We start from the raw sequence: 7,500 nt of genomic DNA, 5'->3' as shown, positions 1-7,500 counted from the left end.
GCAGTTGCGATGACCAGTGTGCCCTCATGGCTTATTCGATGTCGGCACGGTAGCTCAGTGTGTTTGTCAGAGGTTCAAAAATGGCTCTGAGCACTATGGAACTTAACATCTGTGGTCATCAGTCCCCAAGAACTTAGAACTACTTAAACCTAACTAACCTAATCACATCACACACATCCATGCCCGAGGCAGGTTTCGAACCTACGACCGTAGCAGTCGCGCGGTTACGGACTGCGCGCCTAGAACCGCTAGACCACCGTGTCCGGCACACACACACAGAGAGAGAGAGAGAGAGAGAGAGATAGAGAGAGAGAGAGAGAGAGGGAGATGAAGAAGCTCAATGAATTCCTCAGTGAGGATGCCAACCAGGCTGGCACTCCAGATCGAGTGATGAGGATACCAAGATACCAGGCAAGGGGCACTACATTCGTTGTGTGTGGTTGAGACTTGGGATGTGACAGAGTGTGTGGTAGAGTAGTCTGTGCAGTTGCAATGACCACTGTGTCCTCATGGCTTACTCGATGTCGGCACGGTAGCTCAGTGTGTTTTTCAGAGGTTCAAAAAATGGTTCTGAGCACTATGGGAATTAACATCTGTGGTCATCAGTCCCCTAGAACTTAGAACTACTTACACCTAACCAACCTAATCACATCACACAATTCCATGCCCGAGGCAGGATTCGAACCTGCGACCGTAGCAGTCGCGCGGTACCGGACTGCGCGCCTAGGACCGCTAGACCACCGCGGCCGGCACACACACACAGAGAGAGAGAGAGAGAGAGAGAGAGAGAGAAAGAGAGAGAGAGAGAGAGAGAGAAAGAGAGACGGAGAGAGAGAGAGAGATGAAGAAGGTCAATGATCTCCACAGTGAGGATGCAAACCAGGCTGGCACTCTAGATCGAGTGATGAGGATACCAACATACCAGGCAAGGGGTACTACATTCGTTGTGTGTGGTTGAGACTTGGGATGTGACGGAGTGTGTGGTAGGGTAGTCTGTGCAGCTGCGATGACCACTGTGTCCACATGGCTTACTCGATGTCGGCACGGTAGCTCAGTGTGTTTGTCAGAGGTTCAAAAAATGGCTCTGAGCACTATGGGACTTAACATCTGTGGTCATCAGTCCCCTAGAACATAGAACTACTTAAACCTAATTTACCTAATCACATCACAGACATTCATGCCCGAGGCAGGATTCGAAACTGCGAACGTAGCAGTCGCGCGGTTCCGGACTGCGCGCCTAGAACCGCTCGGCCATCGCGGCCGGCACACACACAGAGAGGGAGAGAGAGAAAGAGAGAGAGAGAGAGAGAGAGAGAGAGAGAGAGAGAGAGAGAGATGAAGACGGTCAATGATCTCCTCAGTGAGGATGCAAACCAGGCTGGCACTCTGTATCAAGTGATGAGTATACCAAGATACCACGCAAGGGGCACTACATTCGTTGTGTGTGGTTGAGACTTGGGATGTGACAGAATGTGTGGTAGAGTAGTCTGTGCAGTTGCAATGACCACTGTGTCCTCATGGCTTACTCGATGTCGGCACGGTAGCTCAGTGTGTTTGTCAGAGGTTCAAAAAATTGCTCTGAGCACTATGGGACTTAACATCTGTGGTCATCAGTACCCTAGAACTTAGACTACTTAAACCTAACCAACCTAATCACATCACACACATCCATGCCTGAGGCAGGATCGAACCTGCGACCGTAGCAGAGGCGCAGTTCCGGACTGCGTGCCTAGAACCGCTAGACCACCGCGGCCGGCACACAGACACAGAGAGAGAGACAGAGAGAGATAGAGAGAGAGAGAGAGAGAGAGAGAGAGAGAGATGAAGAAGGTCAATGATCTCCTCAGTGAGGATGCAAACCAGGCTAGCACTCTAGATCGAGTGATGAGCATACCAAGATACCAGGCAAGGGGCACTACATTCGTTGGGTGTGGTTGAGACTTGGGATGAGACGGAGTGTGTGGTAGAGTAGTCTGTGCAGTTGCGATGACCACTGTGTCCTCATAGCTTACTCGATGTGGGCACGGTAGCTCAGTGTGTTTGTCAGAGGTTCAAAAAATGGCTCTGAGCACTATGGGACTTAACATCTGTGGTCATCAGTCCCCTAGAACTTAGAACTACTTACACCTAACCAACCTAATCACATCACACACATCCATGCCCGAGGCAGGATTCGAACCTCCGGCCGTAGCAGTCGCGCGGTTCCGGACTGCGCGCCTAGGACCGCTAGACCACCGCGGCCGGCACACACACATAGAGAGAGAGACAGAGAGAGAGAGAGAAAGAGAGAGAGAGAGAGAGAGAAAAAGAGACAGAGAGAGAGAGAGAGAGATGAAGAAAGTCAATGATCTCCTCAGTGAGGATGCAAACCAGGCTGGCACTCTAGATCGAGTGATGAAGATACCAAGATACCAGGCAAGGGGCACTACATTCGTTGTGTGTGGTTGAGACTTGGGATGTGACGGAGTGTGTAATAAAGTAGTCTGTGCAGTTGCGATGACCATTGTGTCCTCATGGCTTACTCGATGTCGGCACGGTAGCTCAGTGTGTCTGTCAGAGGTTCAAAAAATGGCTCTGAGCACTATGGGACTTAACATCTGTGGTCTTCAGTCCCCTAGAACTTAGAACTACTTAAACCTAACTTACCTAATCACATCACAGACATCCATGCCCGAGGCAGGATTCGAACCTGCGTCCGTAGTGGTCGCGCGGTTCCGGACTGCGCGCCTAGAATCGCCAGACCACCGCGGCCGGCACACACACACACAGAGAGAGAGAGAGAGAGAGAGAGAGAGAGAGAGAGAGAAAGAGAGAGAGAGAGAGAGAGAGAGACATGAAGAAGGTCAATGATCTCCTCAGTGAGGATGCAAACCATGCAAACCAGGCTGGCACTCTAGATCGAGTGATGAGGATACCAAGATACCAGGCAAGGGGCACTCCAGTCGTTGTGTGTGGTTGAGACTTGGGATGTGACGGAGTGTGTGGTAGAGTAGTCTGTGCAGTTGCGATGACCACTGTGTCCTCATGGCTTACTCGATGTCGGCACGGTAGCTCAGTGTGTTTGTCAGAGGTTCAAAAAATGGCTCTGAGCACTATGGGACTTAACACCTGTGGTCATCAGTACCCTAGAACTTAGAACTATTTACACCTAACCAACCTAATCACATCACACACATCCATGCCCGAGGCAGGATTCGAACCTGCGACCGTAGCAGTCGCGCGGTTCCGGACTGCGCGCCTAGAATCGCTAGACCACCGCGGCCGGCACACACAAACAGAGAGAGAGAGAGAGAGAGAGAGAGAGAGAGAGAGAGAGAGAGAGAGAGAGAGAGAGAGAGATGAAGAAGGTCAATGATCTCCTCAGTGAGGCTGCAAACCAGGCTGGCACTCTAGATCGAGTGATGATAATACCAAGATACCAGGCAAGAGGCACTACATTCGTTGTGTGTGGTTGAGACTTGGGATGTGACGGAGTGTGTGGTAGAGCAGTCTGTGCAGTTGCGATGACCACTGTGTCCTCATGGCTTACTCGATGTCGGCACGGAAGCTCAGTGTGTTTGTCAGAGGTTCAAAAAATGGCTCTGAGCACGATGGGACTTAACATCTGTGGTCATCAATACCCTAAAACTGAGAACTACTTAAACCTAACTAACCTAATCACATCACACACATCCATGCCTGAGGCAGGATCGAACCTGCGACCGTAGCAGAGGCGCAGTTCCGGACTGCGCGCCTAGAACCGCTAGACCACCTCGGCCGGCACACAGACACAGAGAGAGAGACAGAGAGAGATAGAGAGAGAGAGAGAGAGAGAGAGAGAGATGAAGAAGGTCAATGATCTCCTCAGTGAGGATGCAAACCAGGCTAGCACTCTAGATCGAGTGATGAGCATACCAAGATACCAGGCAAGGGGCACTAAATTCGTTGGGTGTGTTTGAGACTTGGGATGAGACGGAGTGTGTGGTAGAGTAGTCTGTGCAGTTGCGATGACCACTGTGTCCTCATAGCTTACTCGATGTGGGCACGGTAGCTCAGTGTGTTTGTCAGAGGTTCAAAAAATGGCTCTGAGCACTATGGGACTTAACATCTGTGGTCATCAGTCCGATAGAACTTAGAACTACTTACACCTAACCAACCTAATCACATCACACACATCCATGCCCGAGGCAGGATTCGAACCTGCGACCGTAGCAGTCGCGCGGTTCCGGACTGCGCGCCTAGAATCGCTAGACCACCGCGGCCGGCACACACAAACAGAGAGAGAGAGAGAGAGAGAGAGAGAGAGAGAGAGAGAGAGAGAGAGAGAGATGAAGAAGGTCAATGATCTCCTCAGTGAGGATGCAAACCAGGCTGGCACTCTAGATCGAGTGATGATAATACCAAGATACCAGCTAAGAGGCACTACATTCGTTGTGTGTGGTTGAGACTTGGGATGTGACGGAGTGTGTGGTAGAGCAGTCTGTGCAGTTGCGATGACCACTGTGTCCTCATGGCTTACTCGATGTCGGCACGGAAGCTCAGTGTGTTTGTCAGAGGTTCAAAAAATGGCTCTGAGCACGATGGGACTTAAAATCTGTGGTCATCAATACCCTAAAACTGAGAACTACTTAAACCTAACTAACCTAATCACATCACACACATCCATGCCAGAGGCAGGATCGAACCTGCGACCGTAGCAGAGGCGCAGTTCCGGACTGCGCGCCTAGAACCGCTAGACCACCTCGGCCGGCACACAGACACAGAGAGAGAGACAGAGAGAGATAGAGAGAGAGAGAGAGAGAGAGATGAAGAAGGTCAATGATCTCCTCAGTGAGGATGCAAACCAGGCTAGCACTCTAGATCGAGTGATGAGCATACCAAGATGTGTTTGAGACTTGGGATGAGACGGAGTGTGTGGTAGAGTAGTCTGTGCAGTTGCGATGACCACTGTGTCCTCATGGCTTACTCGATGTGGGCACGGTAGCTCAGTGTGTTTGTCAGAGGTTCAAAAAATGGCTCTGAGCACTATGGGACTTAACATCTGTGGTCATCAGTCCGATAGAACTTAGAACTACTTACACCTAACCAACCTAATCACATCACACACATCCATGCCCGAGGCAGGATTCGAACCTGCGACCGTAGCAGTCGCTCGGTTCCGGACTGCGCGCCTAGGACCGCTAGACCACCGCGGCCGGCACACACACATAGAGAGAGAGACAGAGAGAGAGAGAGAAAGAGAGAGAGAGAGAGAGAGAGAGAGAGACAGAGAGAGAGAGAGAGAGATGAAGAAGGTCAATGATCTCCTCAGTGAGGATGCAAACCAGGCTGGCACTCTAGATCGAGTGATGAAGATACCAAGATACCAGGCAAGGGGCACTACATTCGTTGTGTGTGGTTGAGACTTGGAATGTGACGGAGTGTGTAATAAAGTAGTCTGTGCAGTTGCGATGACCATTGTGTCCTCATGGCTTACTCGATGTCGTCACGGTAGCTCAGTGTGTTTGTCAGAGGTTCAAAAAATGGCTCTGAGCACTATGGGACTTAACATCTGTGGTCTTCAGTCCCCTAGAACTTAGAACTACATAAACCTAACTTACCTAATCACATCACAGACATCCATGCCCGAGGCAGGATTCGAACCTGCGTCCGTAGTGGTCGCGCGGTTCCGGACTGCGCGCCTAGAATCGCCAGACCACCGCGGCCGGCACAAACACACAGAGAGAGAGAGAGAGAGAGAGAGAGAGGGAGAGAGAGAGAGAAAGAGAGAGAGAGAGAGAGATAGAGAGAGATATGAAGAAGGTCAATGATCTCCTCAGTGAGGATGCAAACCATGCAAACCAGGCTGGCACTCTAGATCGAGTGATGAGGATACCAAGATACCAGGCAAGGGGAACTACATTCGTTGTGTGTGGTTGAGACTTGGGATGTGACGGAGTGTGTGGTAGAGTAGTCTGTGCTGTTGCGATGACCACTGTGTCCTCATGGCTTACTCGATGTCGGCACGGTAGCTCAGTGTGTTTGTCAGAGGTTCAATAAATGGCTCTGAGCACTATGGGACTTAACACCTGTGGTCATCAGTACCCTAGAACTTAGAACTATTTACACCTAACCAACCTAATCACATCACACACATCCATGCCCGAGGCAGGATTCGAACCTGCGTCCGTAGCAGTCGCGCGGTTCCGAACTGCGCGCCTAGACCCGCTAGACCACCGCGGCCGGCACACACACTCAGAGAGAGAGAGAGAGAGAGAGAGAGAGAGAGAGAGAGAGAGAGAGAGAGAGAGAGAGAGACATGAAGAAGGTCAATGATCTCCTCAGTGATGTTGCAAACCTGGCTGGCGCTCTAGATCGAGTGATGAGGATACCAAGATACCATGCAAGGGGCACTACATTCGTTGTGTGTGGTTGAGACTTGGGATGAGACGGAGTTTGTGGTAGAGTAGTCTGTGCAGTTGCGATGACCACTGTGACCTCATGGCTAACTCGATGTCGGCACGGTAGCTCAGTGTGTTTGTCAGAGGTTCAAAAAATGGCTCTGAGCACTATGGGACTTAACATCTGTGGTCATCAGTCCCCTAGAACTTAGAACTACTTAAACCTAACTAACCTAATCACATCACACACATCCATGCCCGAGGCAGGATTCGAACCTGCGACCGTAGCAGTCGCGCAGTACCGGACTGCGCGCCAAGAACCGCTAGACCACCGCATCCGGCACACACAAACAGAGAGACAGAGAGTGAGAGAGGGAGAGAGAGAGAAAGAGAGAGAGAGAGAGAGAGAGAGAGAGATGAAGAAGCTCAATGATCTCCTCAGTGAGGATGCAAACCAGGCTGGCACTCTAGATCGAGTGATGAGGATACCAAGATAACAGGCAAGGGGCACTACATTCGTTGTGTGTGGTTGAGACTTGGGATGTGACGGAGTGTGTGGTAGAGTAGTCTGTGCAGTTGCGATGACCAGAGTGCCCTCATGGCTTATTCGATGTCGGCACGGTAGCTCAGTGTGTCTGTCAGAGGTTCAAAAATGGCTCTGAGCACTATGGAACTTAACATATGTGGTCATCAGGCCCCAAGAACTTAGAACTACTTAAACCTAACTAACCTAATCACATCACACACATCCATGCCCGAGGCAGGATTCGAACCTACGACCGTAGCAGTCGCGCGGTTACGGACTGCGCGCCTAGAACCGCTAGACCACCGTGTCCGGCACACACACACAGAGAGAGAGAGAGAGAGAGAGATAGAGAGAGAGAGAGAGAGAGGGAGATGAAGAAGCTCAATGAATTCCTCAGTGAGGATGCAAACCAGGCTGGCACTCCAGATCGAGTGATGAGGATACCAAGATACCAGGCAAGGGGCACTACATTCGTTGTGTGTGGTTGAGACTTGGGATGTGACAGAGTGTGTGGTAGAGTAGTCTGTGCAGTTGCAATGACCACTGTGTCCTCATGGCTTACTCGATGTCAGCACGGTAGCTCAGTGTGTTTTTCAGAGGTTCAAAAAATGGTTC

This window comes from Schistocerca serialis, chromosome 7 (assembly GCF_023864345.2).
Source record: "Schistocerca serialis cubense isolate TAMUIC-IGC-003099 chromosome 7, iqSchSeri2.2, whole genome shotgun sequence".
In the NCBI taxonomy this organism is placed as follows: domain Eukaryota; kingdom Metazoa; phylum Arthropoda; class Insecta; order Orthoptera; family Acrididae; genus Schistocerca; species Schistocerca serialis.
This window is presented reverse-complemented; position numbering follows the sequence as displayed.